The sequence below is a fragment of the Haemaphysalis longicornis genome, unplaced genomic scaffold, assembly GCF_048455015.1.
Source record: "Haemaphysalis longicornis isolate Haplotype H1 unplaced genomic scaffold, Haemaphysalis longicornis Haplotype H1 scaffold_8, whole genome shotgun sequence".
In the NCBI taxonomy this organism is placed as follows: domain Eukaryota; kingdom Metazoa; phylum Arthropoda; class Arachnida; order Ixodida; family Ixodidae; genus Haemaphysalis; species Haemaphysalis longicornis.
Window position 1 is genome coordinate 122,505,645 of NW_027526445.1, and position 22,905 is coordinate 122,528,549.

The window sequence follows — 22,905 nt, forward strand, 5'->3', positions numbered from 1 at the left end:
TTTTGGAGTAGCGAGATTTTGTTCTCTTGTGGGCACAGGCCTGCATCTTTCTGTACACATCCAGCACCATTTACTGGTTAACTTCGAACACTCCTCTTATTGTCTTGAGCAACTGCAAAAAGGGTGGGGCCTGGGTTTGAGTCCCAGCAAGGCATAACTTTTTGCAAGTACTGCAATGTTATTTTTACTGTACACTGCTCGCTCAGCTCAATCCTACGCATTCTTTTTATACAGAAAGGTGGTTTGTTATCTATTAGGTTGGTTTAGGAGTGGGGCGCAACATACCAACGGGTTTATCATACTGCATTGCAGCCGAAGTGCAGCTGGCTTGTGACCCGCCGCGGTGGCTCAGTGGCTAAGGCGTTGTGCTGTGGAGCGTGAGGACGCGGGTTCGATTCCCGGCCGCAGCGGCTGCTTTTCTAGTGGAGGCAAAAAGCAGAAACGCCCGTGTATGCAAGATTTCGGCGCATGTTACCAGGTGGTCAGAATTAATCCGGAGCCCTCCACTACGGTGCGCCTCATCGCCTGCGTTGCGTGGGCACGTTAAACCCCACAATAAATCTATCAATCGATCAGCTGGCTGGTATCTACTTCAAAATGGAATATCGCTTCATGGTGTGCACACACGTTTCAGAGTTAGGGCACAGATTTCTTGTGGTTTCCCCTCCTAGTGCTCGTGGTCTATTGATTCATGGATTGCTTGGTGCATGCCCCAGCATGCATTGCGGGTGGCAGTGTCCGTAGCCATTTCCTGCAACAGCACAGCACTAACTCTTCCTGCCTCCATCTGCTCGTTTGAAGTGAACACTATTCATGGGCTTCTGACATTCTTTAAACTAACTGCCTACTTTGATGGCTTTCAGGGACAGTCCCTGCATGGTTCCAGTTAACAGCCTGTGTTCGAGCCCAGTGTTCTAAATCTATTGTGAACGTAGTTTATTGCGAGTAATGGCGAGCCAATATGTTTTAGTCCGCTGGTGCCGTGGGAAGCCACCGTGCCCGAAGTGGTAACAGCACTGCCCTGAAAACAAAATTATCCAATCAGTTTCTATATAACCTGGTCATTTAACACACTGCGCAACAAATGTATGGGATGGGCAACAAACTACTACAAAATCAATTCACAGGAGACTCGCACGTATTCAAAGAAGGATGTTGAAAAACTAGCTTAAACTCAATACAGAACTATAGAGATTCTGAGGATTCTGTTCCTTACCACTAGTAAAAAGTGCGTGGACCAGCGCAAAAGGAAGGCTCCTTTGCCTAGCCAGCTCGTGCTCCAATTGTGACTCATCAGAAGCGACCGGACACGCGACAGCAGTGGGGACATCGCACGTTGCGGCCAGGCTCGAAGACAGGCGGTACCATTCTCCACAATACAAAAGCACCAGAACACATCAAAGTTCAAGACATCATTTGAACATGTGTGCATTCGAAGTGTGAGTCAGAACATCCTGCTTAATACAGTCCAAAACGTTGCTGCTACACGCCGTGCTGGATTAAAGCCCGTTCTCTGGTGCAAGCTGGTGGCTAAGGAGGCTGCAGCCCAGGGCTTCGTCTCCAAGGGCAGGGGAAAGGGACCACATTAACTTACATAATATACGAAACCTCAGATCACGGAACTTCGATCAGCCCGTATGACCGGGAGAAAACGAGAACAAGGAAGCGCGTGGCCCCCACTGCGCTCGACCAACCCTAACAAAACAGCGGGGGGTCGCCGCTTTTCCGCCGAAGCTTCTGAGCCAGAGACTTCAGGTTCCCAAAAGCGCCACGCGCCTCGTGCGGTTGGTTCGTTTGCGCTGCAGGTATCGTTCGGCCTCGGGAGTCGGGTGGATTAGCCGCTGTGCTCGGGATTGTCACTCCCGTTTCGTGAGTCTCTGCCAAGATTTATAGCGGTGATCGGCTGCTGCTTTTCAGTGTTCGTAGAATTCGGTTTCCGCGTGTATTTCGTCAGATGTTGTCGTCATGATGCTTCGTCGGATGCGGTAACTCAAAAAGGCCACACTCCGCGGCGCCCTGGGTGCGGCCACATTGGCCGGCGTGAGGTCATTCGGCATGGCTGGCCTTTTAGAATGTGTTTAATCGTTAAATTCTCGCCGTGGCCTTCGCTGGTGCCAGGGCGCATCGGCGAGCGCGGGCGCGGATTGATGGGCGAATTTGACAGTTGTTTTACTGTGAGTGTGGGCTGGTGTGGCAACGTTCAGAGATTACTTTCACAAAAAATCTCACATAAAGGTTGTTGAGCACTGTTTTGATTGGCGTTCGTCGCCTATAGTTTCCTGTTCACGCGTTTCATTTAAATAAAGCTGTCCGAGGGATTTCATCCGAGGGATTTCGAACTTCAAGGTGATCGCGAACTAGTTCAATATATGACTGAAGAATATCTGATAACATTGCACATCACTGACAACTTTCAGAGATTGTGACAAGAAGTAACTTACCGATTTGTTTCTCACAGCGCGGAAAATTCGAACCACAGCGCAATCGTCTGTGAGATTTTCTTGCTTCTCCTTCTGCATCATAAAAGTCACTTCAAGCTCACGAGCGCCGTCCAAATGAGAAAATCTGACGCCGTGCCACAACAGTGGCGCATCTGAACACTGACGCGAGGTTGGCTGCAGTAGGTGGTTGGGAACGTTGTCAGGGCCATTAGTAGGGTCCCCTCCTTCGATCGGTATCGGTGATGTCCGCGACAGCCTGGACATTCTCGTCAGCACTCCTTAACTCGTGCGCCGTTGTGTCATTCGGAATTCGGAATGACACAATGGAATGCTGACAGCTCTCTAAATCCACTCTCGAGGCACTCAGCGCTGTCGTCTTCGATATTCCGAACATCTCTCACCCAGAGCCGCGCTGCGCAAAGCCACTTTGCACACAAAACGCGCCGGCTCGGCAGGGCCATGGCCGTGCTGCCTTCGCCTTTACGCGGTTTGATGCGCAGTGTCGCGCTCAAAAATGCTGTTTCGAGCACCTCTACAGCCGACATCCCATCACGGGTCTGTACCTTCGAATGAAGTCCGGTTTCGTCGCTAAATCCAAATTCTTCCGTTTTTTCGAGACCATGGCCCCGAAACACGTACCACGCTGCATGGGTTACCCTGTGCGAGCCACCAGCCACCACTGGTAACTGTGCAGAAAAAGGCCAGAAACCGAACGCTTTCGGTCGGCTTCCATTCTTCCTTTATTGCCTTTCGCACCCAATCCGTGCGGATTGGATAGGGCCGTGCGGATAAGCAGGTGTGGAGGCCACTGAAGCGACACCGCCACCTCCTCACAGAGGCCGGCAGCGCCCGCGAGAAGTCATCATCATCGCACCCGCCATGTCAGGAACAACCCATTTGCCAAAAAAAAAAAAAAAAAAAAAAAGAAATTGAAGCGCAGCGTTTGATATATTGAATGTGCCCGTGATCTGGAGTTCGATATATTTGTTTACAAATTGCTTGTGGTTACCGGGATATATAAGACGGGCTTTCATATGAGCTAGAGAACATATGCGCGACAAAAATCGGTCGTCCGTATGCACGGGATTGCCAAGGGCATGTTCAGACTGTTTGATATAGACAATAATGTGACCTATCCTTGTTCGACTATTGGCGGTGAGATGTTTGAGTGGCGCCCCCTTGTTCTGACGTCGGCTTAGGGATTCGCGCCGCTGTCGTCTACACTCCGCTTGTGAGGGGCAACAGTGCCTGGGCTAGAAATCGCCCGCTTCGTTGCTGTAGTGCGTTAAAAAGCGTATTTCTAGCGACTCAGTTATTTTGCCAGCTTCTGATGCATCTGAATAATTTGAAGCTGTATCTCCCACAAGTTTGCAACACACGAAGAGATAGAGAACAACTTTCTTCAGAGTATCGGTCAGAAGATCGTGTGTAACTCGTCGTCCTTTCTTGCTTATTCGCGATCAGCGATCAGAGCTTCTCGATAAGTATTCAAAATGCGTAGGCTTCCCTGCAGTATTTTTGAGATGCTCCTATGAAGACTCAACAGTCTACTACTACGTACCAAGCAGCGGCCTCTACACGCTCATCGCACAGCAGGAAATAAAGCGGCTTTTTTCTGTTTCTTTCGTTGTTGTCTTGTATCGGATTAATGTTTCTTGCTTTTTTTTTTTTCTGCCCAACGCAATAATTTTTCTGCGCTGTCACCAACTTCTTATTAGGAGATTTCGGGATGTTTGGGAGCCTCACAAAGGTCGTGTGGATATTTCCTTCATTTTGTATGGCATACATTCCCTTCTTCACAAATTGGCTTTCATCACGGCTGCGTGCAAGAAGGTGCATATCCGCAGCGTGCTTTGTTTATTCACCTGCAAATACAATGAGAAGGTTGGTGCTACGCCACCGCGATCGCGCCCTAAACAACGTGGTTCACAGTACTCGAAGGCGGCTTTTGTGCTCCGAATTTCTGTCGTAATTATATCGTTATCATAACGAACTGACTCTCAACTCGAACAATGATGACATGGCTACGGTGTTGAAGGCATGGTATACTCGCTAACTAACGTAATAAATAGTATACCTGCATATATTACAACACTCGAGACCGAAGAAGAATTTCAAGTAGCTCTTTATTGCTTTTCAACCCTTAACAAATCATATTCTACTCGGGATGGCGTTCTATGATTTGAAGAAAATTACTTTTACTCTCTTGTCCTGGACTGAGGACCCGGCCCACCAACCAGATCAATTTAATTGTTAAACAAAGTTTTTCCCTCCTTCCCTTACTCCTCCTCCTCCTCTTGAGTGCAGTCTTCCTATAACGCATATCCGAATATCGGGAAGATATGGCTGTGCAAAATGTTCCGAAATATCCCTCCAGGTCTTAACAAACATATATGTGTTACTATAAATTTAACGAAGACGTGACTCGTTTTGCTCAATAAACCTCGATACTGGTTAGATGCCTGGTATAGAATCAGCACGCGCGTATATACACACTGGCATAGGCGTGCGCACAGGGGGGGCAGGGGGGGCGGCCGCCCCCCCTAATCGTCTGAAGGGGGGCGCCAAAATGGCCCATATTTTGCCAATGCAACACGATAAAGTAAAAATTTCTGCTCAGAAATATTTTGTATGTGTTGAAATTCCATCGCATTGAAATAAAAATTTTATAACCATCCCTCTTTGCACTGCGTTCGGACCGCTAGGCCTTCAGTGCGAAGAGGTCGGGAGTCGCTGTAAGGGGGGGGGGAGCGCAGCGGTAGGACTTTGCCCCCCCTAATCGAGAACTCTGCGCACGCCTATGCACACTGGGTTATTTGGAACTCAACCTACAGTTTTTGCAGTCTATAGTACATGTCGACAAACTTTCATGCGTTGACAACGTAAAGTGACGGGACAAAACGCGCTCGAGCGTTCGGCAAGGTTGCAAAAACTGTTTTACCTTACTTTTGATTACCGGGAATCGTGATGCCTTCTGCCAAAGTCGACAGCCCTGAAGGCCTTGAATTTATTTTGGTCTTCCATTTTCGCTGTTGTCGGTTATTAGCAGCTGACTGTTCCTTTTGTTCGAATGTTTACATGAGAAGCTGACGCCTAGCTCCGACTCTTCGCGCTCCGTACAGGACCGGCTTCGCAAGGAATGGGGTGGCGCCGGCAATGTTTCTCTCGTAGCGGTATCCAAAACTATACGTTAATTGACACCATGAGCTAGTGTATGCGATTTTAAGCCTATTATTATGATAAAAAGTTACCCACACGCCAATTCTGGTGCGGACAAGCATCAGACGTTGACCGAGCGCAAACAAACAGCAGGGAGAGCGATCCTGAATGAAGCAGACGAAAAATGCGGGAATCCCTAAGCTGACGTCACAGAGGCGCGCTTCGCAGCGCCGCCTGTGTTCGCGCTCACCGCCAATACTACCTTAGAGTAACAACTTAAAGCCTAACGGCTGTAACATCATGCAATAGGCAGTTTTAGCATATCGTTACCGTGTTTGTGTTACCACCCAGACAACGCACATACATCCTAGGTAAGTGCCAGGGATGTCCCACCTGGGAGTTCGGGAACTCCCAGGGACATCCCACTTAAGTTCCAAAAACATCCCAAGTGATACAAAAAAAGACCTCGCTGGGATGTCCCAGACTAGGACTTTGCTGGGAGGTCTGACATCCCATGTAGAACAAAGAAAGGGAATTTTTGGGATGTTCCAAAAAGGTGCTTGTAGGTCCTTTTCAGGACACGTTTGATTAATGTTTGTGGTTATAGCTCAACATTCCATTGCAATGGAGCTTTTCCTCCACTCAAGTGCACAATTAGAACTCTGCAAAACCTTGCAAAACCATTTTATTGGACGAATTTCGTACATAACAGAGATCAGTGGCAAAATCAAGCAGCACTTCAGTCTTAAAGGTACACCATACACTTTTAATACCACAAACAAAAGTTCTTTATAACTTGATGCATGACTTTACTTCTGTTTCTGACAATAAATTCGACTAGCTGAAGCAGAAGTGAAATTTCACATGAAAAATTTCTAAAGGTAGCACGAATTATGTACAGAAAGATAAGAGTCGTCTCTTCTCTTCTACATCAGAAATGTGCCATGCACCTGAATAATTCATTTACAAAATAGAGTGAGCCTTATTTCAAAGCAATTTATGGCATAAAGAATGAGGTCTGAAAGTGCTGTACTTTATGAAATACCAAAAGGTGAAACATGTTTCCCGACACAGGAAAAGCACATTAGTGCACAGAAAGTTACTGAAAACCATTAAAAGGGCCATGCAGACAAAACACAAGTTTGGTTCATTAGAAAGGTTGCCTCGATAGAAACATACTTACACGACTTTAAAGGGGCCATGAAAACAAAATACAAGTTTGTTTCATTCGAAAGATTTCGTGTTCTATAGTGCCCCCAGTGCTTGTCCAGAAGCAAACGATGCTTTGTTCACTGCGAAATTAATCAATTTAAGCTAAAATTTTGATTTTCACGCCAAAACGTGTGTTTGAATGACGTTTGCAGTGATACAAGAGCAGGTCTTTCAGCGAAAGTTGGTGTGGAGCGGAGACTTGTTTACTGTTAGTTGACCTAGATGGCGCCACCACACCACGGAAAGCAGTCTTATGTTTTTGGTTTGTTTGTGACCGTATTTAAACATGGCTTGTTTTTATTCATGGAGAAAATAATCATTTTGTGAAACATGGTGCTCGCTCAACATATGGTCACGTAAGACACCATTGCTTGCGTCAGTTGGCCAGTGTTGTCCGAGACAATTCCAAAGCCCCGCAGTGCTATGCATCTAAACGAAGCATAGTGCGTGCAGTACCAACAGCAGTACGCAGAGGTACTTCAATGTTTATGTGTGCTTTCCTAACTTCCACTGTTGGTCCCACCATTCTTACCGATATAAAAAGAATGTGCCCTAAATTTGAAAATAGCTCTTTGGGCATGCTTATGAACTCTGCCTAATTTGCGTTTGCCGGCCTCAGCCAATCGCACAGCTCGGCATATGACATCATAGGTTCTGCTGCGGTAAATGAGCTAGTGGGTCGCATGGCCATTCCCTTTTTTTTCCTAATTATGTAGCTTATTTGAGTGAAGTTTATGTTAAAAGTGGTGTCAACCTGATTCTACCGAGGCAATCTTTTGAAGAAACCAAACTTGACCTGTCTCCATGGCCCCTTTAAATGTAAACGTTGCTCAAATAAGCTACATAATTAGGAAAAAAGGGAATTGCCATGCGACCCACTAGCTCAGCTCACTTCCCACATTAGGACACATGACACCATACGCACAGCCGTGCGATTGGCTGAGGCCAGCAAAAGCAAACGCAGGTTAGGCAGGGCTTATAAGCTTGCAGAATAAGCTATTTTCGCTTAAGTGTAATGCATATTCATTTTATAGCAGTAAGAATGGTGGGGTGAAACAATGGAAGTTACAAAATAAAAACCAGTGCGTATTGCTGTTAACTACTGCGCACACTATGCTTGTTATAGCAGCACAGCACTGTGGCGCTTTGGGGTTGTCTCAGACGACACTGGCCGAGCGGTGTAAGCGACATTGTCTTACGTGACCCTAATTGTAGACGTATCCCATATTTCACGAAGCAATTAGTACCTACCATAATTAAACCAAGCCAGGTGCAAATACAGTGAAAAACAAAGCAAATGTGAAGACAGCATGGTGGCGATATAAACAAGGCTTCGCAGTCCGCTGCAGGCAGGACGGCGCACTTGAAATTAGCTTGAAAACCCTTCCTTGTGATGTCATGGCAGACGTCACAAAACACACAATTTGGCGGGAGAATCAAAATTTTAACTTGAACTGATTAATTTCTTGGTGAATAAAGCATCCTTTGCTGCCCGACACGTGCAAAGGGCACTACAAAACCCCAAATCTTTCGAAGAAAACAAGCTTGTATTTTGTCTGCATGGCCCTTTAATGTGGCAGTCACACACCCTCAGGCCGCGCGGCCACTTTTGAACAATACGAGGCTACCTAAAAGGCATCACTTTGCACCACACACACATAGAAATCATTCGAAAGGCCAGCTGATCTAGTTCTGATTGATATAAAATACTAGTTCTAGAACCTACTGCAAATGAAAAAAAAACTTGTAAAATAAAATTTTGGATCACGTGTACCTACATTCGAAAATAATTATGTAGAACTATTCAATGTAAAGGGAGGACATTTGCTGTGTGCTTAGAAGACATGCCAATTGGCCACATGATGACAAATTTGTTCTCAGCCAAATAGGTTTTCACCTGTCTGCTAAAAGGCAAATAAAAGCTAACAGAAGAAAATTGATGAACAGGTAACATTACACGGCTTAGAGCAGAAGAATAACACTTTGCACGTGTTGGCTGTATGCATATTTTCCTATCTTTAAAATTTGGCTGCATTTTGTTACCATTTTACGCACTGAGGTCTAAATGTGGAAATATATGTGCATGCATACTTATGAGTTAGCGTTGAAAATGTGGGACTGTGTAAGGATGTATATTGCAGCATTTTAACCTTGACAATTAAAAAATTCCAAATAAATGCAGCCAAATTTTGACGGCAAAAAAATCAGTCTACAGCCAACATGTACAAAAACTATCACTGCTCTGCACTGAGTCATGCAAATATCAAGTAGAGAATTTCCCTTTGTAGACTTTTTTAGCAGAAATATGAAGAAATTTTGAAACCAATTGAATTCCATCATGCAGCCACTAATTGGTATGTATTATGAATGCACAGCAATCTATCCAATTTCTGTTGAATTGTTTTCTATAACTTTGAAAATACAGAGGTAAGCGAAGCAAAATAAGATTTCTCGAGTTTTAAATTTGAATTTGTCTCTCATGCACTAAGATAAATAATATTGATATCACTCAAAACTAGACAGGCTGCACTTTGTAATAGTACATTAGCCATGTATGTGGTGTTAGTTGACGCACAGCAGAGACCATACAAACGTCCAAATGGACAACCACACCCTGAGGGAGTACTGGTGCCATGCACCTTATTCTGGCATGATGCCCTGAAATCCGTAGTAGCTTACCACACACACAAAAAAAACAGTTTAGATTAGTGCCAGGGAAATATATATGAGCAATCAAGAAAAAGAAAATCAGATTAAACGACTTTCATATCACTCCTTGGCAGTCACTGCATTGGAGCTCCAAGGATTTTCTAGTGTGCCGCATCTCTTTCTGCAGCACGTCAGAACTGTGTTGCTGTCTTCTTATCCTTTGGAGTTCCTTGTGGCTGGGGAGGCTTTCCATGGCCCATGAAGCTGCCTGCACATAATTTAGAAAACAACTTGTAATGAATTCAACGAACAGTGCAGACACCGGCTAGCTTGAACACTGCCAGTAAGGAAACACAACTCGAGCGCTGATCTCTCACAATGCCCTTCCCGATACATGCTCTCGTGATTGCACTACAGTCAAAATAAACCTCGCCGCCAGAACTCACAACACTAAAGCAGCCCGCTGCCACGCGAAACCTTGAGGAGCTTACGGGTTGTTTTGCGCAGAAATTTGATGTGTGATAGAAATTTTGCTATTTAGTTCTGTTTCATGGACATGACCTTTACATTCCATGATTGCCCAAACATTTCACCTGCTTCAGATGTAAATGAAACAGTTTTTCTAAATAATTTTCAGTCAAGAGATTTTGAACTGGCTCTTACAATCATGCTTGTTGGCACAACGCATCACACACATGCAAGCTACTGCAGCCATTTACCATTAGACGTTTGTCAAATGCCCCATTACATTAGTCTTCCCTGGGATCCAATGGTGCAAAGCACAATGAAAGATAACAGAGTAACAATAGCACGGACGACACTAGACACGGGAGTCGCAGTTTTCTGGTAATGCCCACCAGGTTTAAAGCTGCCTGTAAAAACTGCTAACTGCATCTCTGAGTGTCTGCTTGCCGACAAGAGACTACAGGAGACTGGCAAAAAAAAAGAAATATAACCGCTTGGCAGAGCATATCGTGCAATTTGAGAAAGATTACAAACAAAATGAGTGAAAGGTTGTGTTTACCGCTCATGAAAAATTGTTAAGGCTTTTTAACAGTAGCCGCACTGTGAAGTCAGTCTTCGCAGCCCTTTAAACATGATGCACAACTACCCCCACAGTGCCCCTCTTTAAAACAGTCGTCAAAGCGGCCCAGATCTGAATATTCAAAGCGGCCCAGATCACGTTGCCATTTGTTGCATAGTTTGCCGTAATTCTCTTTGCGGGGGAGGTTGTGTAGTCGCCAACATGCCCATCTACAAACGGCCGCAAAGTTACAGCAGCAAGCCACATTTAGATACAAGGGCAGGCGATCACGCGAGCTGAGTAAATTGAGCACATCACACACTGACATGCTACTCAGTGAAAAATGTTAAACGCGTAAATTATAACGCATAAAACCTGCGCTATGCCGCTCTATCATTTCTGAAAAAAAGAAAAAAGAAAAAACGCAGTCAGTACCGAGGGCTGTCACTGGACTGTCTCACGCGTTGACAAAACCCGAGACGTGGTTTTATCTAAATACATGCGAGAAATAAGTGATTTCGTTCCGGGTAGCGCGGGACTGATGATTGAGGCCTAGAACCAGGAACTAAGTCACACGGGCACTTTCAATCGCGATTGAGTCGATCCGGATCGAGCTGAATCCGGATCGGGCCTCTGCTACACGGCAGTTTCAATCGCGATCGAGCTCGATCCCGCTCGAACTCAATCCTGGTTTCTCAAGCGCGATCGAGGCTTCCAAGCGCGATCGAACGAAAGCGGCGATACTCTCGTCCCCACTCAGTAACAGCACAGAGTGTGACAACTTCAACTAACGCCACAAATTGTTTCAAATAACTTGACCCAAATAAGCGTGAGGTAATATCTACATAGTTACGTATACCTACGACCGCGCGAAGTTACCAGACGCCGGCCACAAGTACATTGTTAACGCCATCAGGCGTGCACGAATGCAACCCGTGCAACTTTTCGAACTCGATTGAAACGGGCCGTGTAGCAGCGGCAGTGCTTCGAGCGCGCTCGAAAACTCGATCGCGATTCACTTCAATCGCGATTGAAAGTGCCCGTGTGACAGGGTAGTAAACTATTGAGGCCCAATAATGTCTCTTTGTCTAGAGTTGTTCTTGCTCGGCTTTCCGGCATCTGCGGCGTTTTTTTTTTTATCTGTTGCAGTGATGCCCTTCTACACTAGTTGTATAATAAATTCATGTAAAATAATCAACAGCTAGAGGTACAAAACAAGTTGAGCGACGCGAAACAGTGCAGCAAGCGTTGCAACTTCTCCCGCCACCCCGGGAGAAGCCTTTCGACCGTTTCCGCACTGAGCACCCACCTTCGACCACAGAGCAAGAAATTATGCATAAAACACAAGAGGGGCATTGGAAGGGTTTGAACACTGAGTGGTACATATAAACGACTTGCAATAGTTACCTTGTGAAATGACGTTCCAGCAGCACGGGAGCACGACCTGGCACGACGCACATTCCCTTTCCTCCATGCACATTCCCAACCGCGGGCGGCCATGTTTATAAAACTGCGATGGCTGAATCGGCTGAATCAGTTTCGTAAAAAGCTCACAGACGTCTCTAATGGTGTAGAATAACAACGAAGCTTTAAAAATGTATTGAAATATAATTAAAATAAAATATAAATTTTAGTTTTTAACTTATAGTTTGAAATATTGTACATAAATACGAAATAAAATGGCAACAAGGCAGACCCGGAACCAAGCAGCAGGCCATCTGTGCGGGACGGTTCTTTCCTCCCTTAGAAAGTTGCCCTGCTCAAAAGCAGCGTTTTCAGTTGGTTTAGTCAGTGTACTAGCCTTTCTCTGAAGCACTTCCTGTAACAATCACGCGCTACCTGCGGGTACGCGAGGCATTTGCTCATGGAGGAAAGAAAAGTTTTTCTTCCTCCATGCATTTGCTTTACGGCTGTACCTCCCTTACGCGCATTACACGCGCCTATGCGTTTTATTCATCTATGTACAATAACAAAACATTGGGCTGACCGAATCAACAAAAAGCACGCATGCGCTTCCGCATACATCCCAATCACAGCCATTCGTGGACATTTTTAGGACACTCCCAGTGCGGAAGTCCCAGGGATGCCCATAGGCTGTGCTGTTTGGGACATGGGATTTAGGGCCTTTTTTGGGATGTCCTTAGGATGTTTGGTGTTGTCTGGGCATTTACCGTTTTACCGGAAGCCGCTGGCGACGGTGAAGCCTGTGCCGGTAAGTTACCGTTCGCGGTAACTCTTGCACGGCGCAGTCGATTCCCGCAAACACGGTAAACGGTAACGTAAACACGGTAACGATATGCTAAACCTGCCTAATAAAACTCAATTCCGCATGTATTAATAACGTTATACTGTTTTAAGAGCTTTCCTTTCCTGTTTTCGCCAAAATGATTGGCTGTGGACGCACTATATTATGAATATAAAGGGCTCTAAAACAACATAATCCTGCATGGGTGCGGAAGTTGTAAATTAATCCTTTACCGCTTTTTCATGTTTCGACGTGCGATGAAAAAGCTGCAGCGCTCAGCGTTGTAATTGTCAGCTGACTTACACCTGACGCGATCTGCCTTGTTCGCCTCTTCCGCATTATCAGCTGTTGTCTGTTCGGTACATGCTAACTTGCGGCTATGGAAACACGTACATGTTGAAATTGCCAGTGGACAGAAAAATCGCATATGCGTGGCAATTAACATTAGGCGCGCTCGCGCACTAATCGCGAGATAATACTAGCACGTACAGGGAAGCTTACAAAAGCTCAAATCGAGTGATCAGGCATTGTTAACACATCTATCGGCCAAAAAGCCGATGAAGAGAGTTTAGTTGATACCCTGTAAAAAAGAAAACGCTTGCAGGGAATCAGACGCTTTTCCAAGTGCGCGACGTTTTCCGTCGTGCTTCGTCATTTGCTCCCAAGCTGGCACATAAGGTTGCGGATGTGGGCATTTTTTGTATTTTTATATTATGAATTACATAACTTGTTTGGTGGCATATGCGTCATGACAATTTCTAGATATGTCCGTAGTTTTTATTTTCACTTTTGCATTCGTGAATTAATTTTTTTTTTAGATTTGCTGCAGCAAGTTTTATTTATTCGTGATGTAATAGTTCGACTGCGATAACCATGTATGCCGCCGATTCGAACCCTACGTAGGATTTAATCACAGAGTTGAAGTGGTGAACTTCCATATGGTATGGCCTCAGTTGTGGCTCTGCATCGGACTACGATAAATACACCGTTAGAATAATTTATTTCAACGACTTCCTCAGCGAAGTGTATGGCTCAAGATTTCAGATACTGGTGTCCTCGAAAGTGCCTTAGTAAGGTACGTGATGCTCGGTGAGGGCGCAGACTGAGCGTTCCGAGCACGGTGTAAGAATATTCTTACACCGTGGTTCCGAGCCACAGTTGTAATCAATAACGTTTTTTCTTCTCTCTGCGTTTCCACAGTTCGTCTGATCTACCTATCGCATCGCAACAAGCGCGACACATGGGGGCTATGGAGGGAACCTGAACTATTGGGAGTGTGTGAATCACGCATGGTGGTGCTGCGCCCCAGACTTCATATGCTTCCGTACATTGGAGCGCATCCGCGAACATTCTGTTCCACTTCGCGACGACTAACATGAGCTCCGACTACGTCCATAGCAGGGTGTCGAACCGGAACCGGAACCGAACCGAAAACCGGAACCGAACCCGAATTTTTGCCCGGAACCGGAACTGAACCGGAACCGTATTTTTTCCGCCATTTTGGAACTGAACCCGAACCGGAACGAATCGAAGGAACCGTTCCGAACCGGTTCCGGGGCTTCAAAAATGTGATTTATAGTTTTCCAGTTCGGTACCCTACCTTGCGTTTGAAGATATTTTGCCATTCCCCAGACAGAACCATGAAATATTTTGCGTAGTTTGCAGTTCCCAAGGCCCATCATGTTCTCTTCTAATTATTTCCCTCAATTTAATGTAAAGTTGTCCGTATATACTATCAGTTTGCGTTAGGCACAGCCCATCTCTCCCAATTATGTTTTACGTTTAGAATTGATTGATTGATTGTGGGGTTTAACGCGCCGACGCAACGCAGGCGATGAGGCGCGCCGTAGTGGATGGCTCCGGATTAATTTTGACCACCTGGGGATCTTTATCGTGCGCCGAAATCTCGTACACACGGGCGTTTTTGCTTTTCGCCTCCATCAGAAAAGCGGCCGCCGCGGCCGGGAATCGAACCCGCGACCTCGTGCTCAGCAGCGCATCGCCTTAGCCACTGAGCCACCGCGGCGGGTTACGTTTAGAATAACTTAAGTTCTAACGCGTATTACGAGGCAACATATCATGGAATATTCTTCATGGTTTCTCTACATGGTGTTTAAAATCGCGTAAAGTTTTTAATGTCTTGTTAATTCGCATGCATCCCTGTCTGCTTGTGAAGGCCTTCAGGGACACCATCAACAATACATCCATATTTCCACTTATAGTTTGAATGGGCAGTTATATACAAACAGCACTGAGACACAAACAATCGCAGTTCTCAAAATTAACGTAACTTTTTCTTGTATACAGTGCCGTTGTGTCTTTCGGTTACTGCTCTAAGAGAACATGAGATTTTAAAAAATGGGGAATCCTATTTTCCACTTTTAAAGTATATTTGCTAGCATTTTTATGTTATCTCGAATTTGCTTAACCTAACACTTCAGAGGTGAATGGATTGAAGCCGATTAGTGCGGGTTAGCGGTTAGACTCGCCACACCACCTCGCCACATCGCCTCGCCACACCCCCTGTTTCCTGGACCACGTGTGGCTTTCGTCACGAAGTGGATCCTTTAAAAGAACGCTCCGTCCACCTCAGCATTACTTGGCAGCGGAGGCAGCGAACAGAACGGTCGCCTGATAGTCGCCTTCCTATTTTGAATATTCTGCAGTAATCTTTGTTCGCTTACTCAGTGACTTTTTCTGTTGCCTCTGGTGCCAACCACCCAGTGTCATTGCTATTGTGTGCCCTTGTGTATAAGCCCGCATTGCTTCGGTCATGAAAACTGACATTGCTGACCTAAGACGCGAGATCGCTGATCTTAAGCGTGAATTTCGAAAAGAAGTAAGGGAAATGCAGAAAAGCTACGAGGAAATTAAAAAAGAATATGAAACCACTAGGAAAGAAAATGTAGAAATGCAAAAAAGCTGCGAATTCTTCAACAAAAGCTACGAGGAAATGAAAGAAGAATGTGAAACCACAAGAAAAGAAAACGCAGCTTTGAAAGTTTCAAGTTCGACGTTGTCATGATAACGGAAACCTGGTATACGAGTGACACAGACGTGCTGCGCCTTTCGGGCTTCAACGCGTTCTTTCTAAATAGGTCCCACCGCGAGGTGGGGGTGTGTAACAGCTCGTGTCTACACAGCTTTCTTGTAGTACAATGAACGAATTTTCGACAGTTACCACAGATTATGAAGCTTTAACGGTGCAATGTAAAAATGCTATTTTTGTTGTTGTGTACCGCTCCCCTGATGGAAAACTCGAAAATTGTTTCGCATTTTTAGAAGACCTTCTCAATTTTGTTTTGTCTTATGGTTTACAAATAACTATTGGTGGGGACTTTAACATTAACATATTACAGGCAAGGGCACATTCGCGTGATCTAGAGCTCCTTTTTGGTTATTTCGGCTGCATGAACGTGATCAAAGAACCAACTCGTATGGGCCGTCTTTCCCAAAGTCTTATTGATGTATTTACAACCAGTGATACAAGTAGCAGTACCATGTCCGGTGTGACTGGTGTACATATAGATGACCATTTACCTATATATATGTTCTCAATGCACACAGAAATACTAAGATGTAAGCAATACCCCGAATCTTTCGCTTTTCACGATATTAATCAGAATACTTTGACTACTTTTCGTCAGAAAATTCCCTCTATTTGGTGGAACCCTTTACTTCTGTGCACCACTGCAGATGATGCCTGCGATACTTTTCTAGAATCATATAAAGATGCATATAAAAAGTATTTACCTCTTAAGATGGTAAAGAAAAATAAGAATATAAGTAAACCATGGATTACAGACGAATGTCTGAAGATGATCCGTAAAAAAGATTTATTGTACCATAAGTTTGTAAAAACAAAGAACAGGGACGATTTTGTAGCCTTTAAAGGGACACTGAAGTGATTTGTAAACAATGACGGATTACGAGCGCAAATTGTAGTTCGGAGTCCCTAGGCCCTGTTTCGACCACTCTGAGCACGTTTACGCGAATTTATTTAGTAGAAAAATCAATTCGAAAATGCTGTCCTCCTCTCTGCACTCTCGCCCATTTTCTGTGGCGTTTTCGTGTGACGTCAGCAGGAGAGGAGCTGGCAATTGGCTGCGCTACTGCACGGCTCGCCGACCTTCCGCGACCGAGTCAGTCGGCCCAGCGTTTATTCCGCCGGGCGCCGACGGGTCGTCCCAATTCGCTAGATCAGTTGAAACTAAGCCACAACACGTTTGGGAATGGAAGAATGTGCCTTTCTTTACTTCGTTAGTTTGTACACTGTATCTAGCTCCAAGTCAAGGTCACTTCACACAAGCGCTGCACAAGCGCACATGCGACGCTTCGCTGACTGGTACAGAGGCCAGTACAGAGGATAGGTCTCTTAAAGGGGGAGAAGAGTCAGCGAAGTCAATATAGGTACTAAGGAAATAAAATCAACTGATATTTTTACCGTGCAGCGTAAACCTAGGGTGCGGGAAGCACTTTTTTGCGCCGGGCGAACAAGCACAGCGGTCAGCAGTACGACTACGCATCTGCGAACGCTTTTCCGTCTACGAAATGCAATTCCTAGACGTGAGCGATTGTGGAAACTCGGGGGACGCTTACTGCACGAGCGCAATACAACAAATAGTCAACTAAGCTGCTTGAAATAATAAAAATAAATAAAAGTGTAAACTGGTTATACATTATCTACCTTATATATCGGTCGTCTGGCAGCCTCTGCGCGTGGCCTAGTTGTTTGGAGCGCTAGGTGTGTCATCGCAAGTGTTTTGCCAGTCGCAAGTTCGAATCCTCGCGGGTACATGCTTTTTTTTTTATAAGTTAACTTTTTCGTTTTTCGCCGATGTTTTCTATACTGAGTTCACCTTTTTTTGGGCCGCAACGTTCACTGCTCCACGAACTAGTCCGCAGAACTCGCGCAGCCTGGCACTGGCGCCGCGCTAGCGAGTTCTCGTTGGTGTGCTGTTGCCATAAGCACCGACTGCTTGCGGGCAGTGGGCACAGGCCAGAATCAACAGACCCTTGGCCTGGTGCGAACACGCTTTTTACAATACAGGCATGAGTGAGGCAAGCTCCAAATATGGGGGAAAAGCGCATGCATTTGTGTGTCTGCGGGGACGCGGAGGGCGTTCATGCACTGCGTAGGCCTCGGCTAGTGAATGCTACGATTCCAAGCCGTCCTGGGAGGCTTATCTTATGCATTTTACAGCTGACAACATGGCAGAAGCGCGGTACTACGATTACTGGGATATTGAGAATGTCCATCCAACGACGCCATCAGACGTCAAACATGTTGTTTTACAGAACCGAAACCGAAACTTGTTTGATTGCTAACCTTGGGCATCGTCCAATCACGGTGCCCCCTCCTCGCAACGTCACAGCTTAGTTGGTGCGACCGCCGCAAACCGCGCATGGTAGTTTTTCTTCTTTCGCGCTTTGTAAAATAATTACCGATTTGTCAACCGGATAAACGATGAAAAATGTGCCAATTTGAGCCAGTCTACGCAGTGCAAGCAAAAACGGGAGCTTGACAAATTCACTTCAGTGTCCCTTTAAAAAGTACCGAAACTTTGTGACAAAGTTCTTACGCTATACTAAAAAAATGTACTTCGAACATGTGTTTTCTGAGGCTTCCTCCCGGCGGGATGTCATGTCGCGGGAATTGAATAAACTTTTGCACCTACTTACCCCCCGTAACGACGACTTTGAATTGACAGTAGATAATAAACCACTCAAGGGTCAAGAACTGGCAACCAAGTTCAATCACTATTTAACGAATCTTATGCAATGCTCCCACAATGAAAGCGCTGTGAGCTTCCTAAAGGATTCTAACCCCCACAGAGCCTTTTTTTCTCCGGTAACGCCTCAGGAAATATGGTCGATTTTCTTGTCACTAAAAAATAGCAAGGCCATAGACATCGATAGGCTTCAGATTCGGCCTATTAAGCTTGTACTGGACCTTCTTGTATCGCCGCTTAGCCATATATATAACTTATGCCTTACTACTGGTGTTTTTCCAAAAAAGATGCAGCAAGCTAAGGTCACGCTACTGTTTAAATACGGGGACAAAATCAATTTTTCCAATTATAGACCGGTTTCTCTACTTCCAGTTATTTTAAAAGGCTAGAAAAAGTAATCGCGAAACACCTTGTGTCCTTCTGTGACAAACACTCTATTATATCATCAAAACAGTTCGGTTTTCGTAAACATATGCCAACGAATTAGCTTTACTAACGCAAAAAGAATGAATAATCCAGGGATTTGAAGAAAAGAAGGTAACTTTAGTTATATTTATAGACTTTTTCAAAGGATTTGATAGAATTAGTCATTTATCATTGCTTGAAAAATTACAACAGTATGGATTCCGGGGGCTTTACTCTTTTGCAATCTTATTTAAGTAACCGGCAACAGGTCGTAGCAATAAAGGAACACAACTCTTCTTCACAAGAAGTAAGGGCTGGAGTTCCGCAAGGCAGTCTTCTAGGGCCAATCCTGATCAATATTTATATGAATGATATCGTATAAATTACTGACATTGCACATTTTATTATTTACGCAGATGATACCAACATTTTCTTTCAATCGTGTGATACTACTCAGCTTTTGCATTTAGCAAATATAACCCTCCAAAAGCTTCACAAATGGACTAAAGCATACCCGTTAAAAATAAATAGTAAGAAAACTAAAGCGGTGTTATTTTCACCAGCTCAAAGATCTGTTGACAGAAACCTCAGTTTGTACATCGGATCTGAAAAGATTTGTATAGTTAGTGAAATAAAGACATTAGCCATTGTTTTTTAAGAACATTTAAAATGTGATGCCCATGTCTATCACGTCTGCACTAATTTATCTTGAGCGTGTGGGGTGCTTTGTAGGTTACAGCCTGTGGTTACATCAAATATTAAACTTATTCTTTATCAAGCTATATTCACAGCTCACATCAATTACTGCAGTCTGGTATGGTTAACCAGTTCCGCAAAAAATATTAATAAGCTGCATTTATTTCAGAAAAAGGCCATTCGACATATCGCAACTGTACCATATGACTCTCACACCAACGAACTATTTCTGCAGTATAATTTGTTTCCTGTCCAATGTATCTACAACTTTATTCTTCTAACAAAGTATAAAAATAGCTTGCAACACAACGGTGCAGCATATCTAAGTCTATGTAGTTTAAGAAAACCGTTGGACGTACCGTACGAAATTAGGGGAAGGAGTACATGGTTCGTGCCGTTCTCAAGAAAGAATTATGGCAATGAATGGTTGCAATCCCGAACTGCCCGCCTTTTAAATAACCTAGCCCAGAGTGGCATAGCTATAAATACAATTTCTAAGTGAGACTTAAGGAAACGTTTACTGCTGAACATAGAACATTTTTAACTGACAATCTATTAAGCGTTGTCTCTCGTGGCAACCTTGGTTTAGCCAAAATTACTTGCAATATTTTTCAAGCATTTTATTGGCATTGTCTTCATTCCCTGCAAACTTTAGCATCTAAAAAGTACCGTACACTGATTTTTGCCAATATTGTGTGTATTTATTTATGTGGATACTTCTGTAGTGCAGATTTTGATGAGTGTATGCATACCTGTATATAACATGACTTTTTCTTCAAGGTTTGTCTTTTGTGTCTACACAGGTTCCGTACATATCCAATATTTCTCTTTTTATGCACCTGAGTACCCTGTTTTGTTTTGTAACCTTTATATGTATGTATGTACCTATGAGTGCCTATATGCGTGTATGTATATCATTTAATAAGTATCTTTTACAAACTGTGAGCATAGTGCGTTTTAATGCTTTCTTTTATGTTTGTAATATCGACATGTTAAGGCGAGATTTATTTTCTTAGGATTATGTCCTGTGCGTATGCTTTAAACTCCTCTTTCTGCTCTGCCACGCCAACCATAAGGTTCAAACACCTCGTCAAGCTGCAGTTTTGCAGCTTTTTGTGTTTGTCCTCGCATTTCTATGTACGAAATGCTCAATAAAGTTGAAGTTGAAGTTGAAATTAGTTAGGTGAGTGAATGAGCTAATGTGAATTATTGGGACTGGTGTGTTGATTAATTTTGATTAAAAGAATTAGCGGGTCAGTTAAGGCGGTCCTTGGCATTTGGAAATTTTGCTGCGTTCTCCTTCTCGACCAATCAGGAAGTTTTGTCCCGCACAAAGTAGCCGCAAAGTTATGTGAAGACCGCCTGAATGCTATAAAAGGTCTTTCTTTATGCCCTTATTGCGCTATTATGTTGTTGCTATATTAAAATTGACATCTTGGACTAAAGTTAATAACTAATTGCCTAATGCATATTGTATTCATCAAAGAGTTTTCAAAACGTGTGTATATATGAGGGGAGACAGTTGGAAAGAAACTAAACTGCAAGAAGAAAAGGGAGGGACGATCAACTGGTTTGATGCAAGAGTCGCCCGATAGCATTATTCAGTACCGTCTCTTTGTGTTACCGTTCTGCAGCCTCCCACAGGTGTAGCATCTCAACCGCCGAACACAGCCCCCTCTAAGCTGAGGAAGCGGCGATAGCACATGCGCTTAGCCAAAGCGGCGTCAAAACTCTCATAACAGACCCTTAGCAGGCGTGGCCAAACTTTGCCAACGGTCGATTGCATGTTACAACACTTCCGATGTTCAATCAGAGACCACCAACGAGACCAGTCACGATTGTATGGGCGCCAGCTCATGCTGGCATCCACGGCAAACAAGATCACCAACCTCGTGGTTCGAGATTTGACTCGCTTAGCCGGCTCCGATGAAGCCCGGCCCGAGTGCATGCATCCTGCAGTCACAGACAAGAAGTTACTCAGCACTCTGGCCTCTTCCATAGAGCGTACTCCTCCGATCAACCAGGAAACATTACTCCGCACCCTGTGGGCATACACCTTCCCACACAACGCCAGACTTCACCTCTTTGACGGGACACAACTCTCTCCATTGCGTTGCTTCTGTGGAGAGCCTGGGAACCTCATACACATAGTAGGCGGCTGCGACTAGTGTGCCGTAGATCCATCCAACCTTCACGTTTCCATAGAGAATTGGAAGACAGCCATGGCCAGCTGCGGCCTGGAAGATCAGTTGTTCTTGATGGAAACGGCTGTCGATTCGGCCCCCTCGAATGAGGACGCCTCTCTTAAACATTGCCTCGATTGAATTAAACTTCATTTTCTCTCTCTCTCTCTCTCTCTCTCTCTCTCTCTCTCTCTCTCTCTCTCTCTCTCTCTCTCTCTCTCTCTACAAGTGATCATTAGTGCTGCTTGTGACTTCACTTGGCTATCATCTTTCCTAGAGCCCAATCGCTGTCACCAGTCGCTGAAGGGCCATTAGGAAGTTCCTATCTCCAGTGGTTCCCTATCCAATGTCGTCCTATACCCGCCGTCCAATGAGTCTTTACAGCCATTCTTTTTTTATAACAGCTCTGTTAGCAGATAAAAGATGAGCAGTAGAAAATTTTTCTAAATGCCACCTGGCACGCTTGGCAGTCGGCGCCACATACTCGTCACACTACCATAGAAAACATTTTGCGGATACAGTTAAAGGAGCTCTTCAACACCTTAGATAAACTCGCCGCGGTGGCTCAGTGGCTAAGGCGTAGCGCTGATGAGCACACAGACGCGGTTTAGATTCCCGGTCGGCGCGGCCGCTTTTCTGGTGGAAGCGAAAAGCGAAAACGTCCGTGTGTCCGAAATTCGTCGCACGTAAAGATCCCCAGGTGGTCAAAATTAATCCGGAGCCCTCCACTATGGCGCGCCTTGTCGTCGGCGTTGCGACGGCGCGTTAAACCCAACAGTAAATAAATAAATATAACTAGGTAAATAAATAAATAAATGAACAAATAAAAACCAGTAAATAAATAAATGAATAAATAAACACTTTCGAAAACGCTTTCAATCTTCTTCGCATCTGGAAGCACTGCGAAAACTATAGCTATTGCCAGCACAGAGCAACAGTGCGTGATTTGCTCGTCGCTGCGGATACACCTTCCGTTTCTGCTTCGCTTTTGTGGCTTTTTTTAGATGGCTATCGAATGCGTTCTATTCTGCAACTTAAGGAAAGCCGGCAAACAGCCACTACACCGCTGTAATAACGTCATTCAGCGGTCGAAGAATGCGAAGACCGGGAAGTAGAGAAAAATATTTTGAGCAAGTTTCTATGTTATCTGACGAGGAGA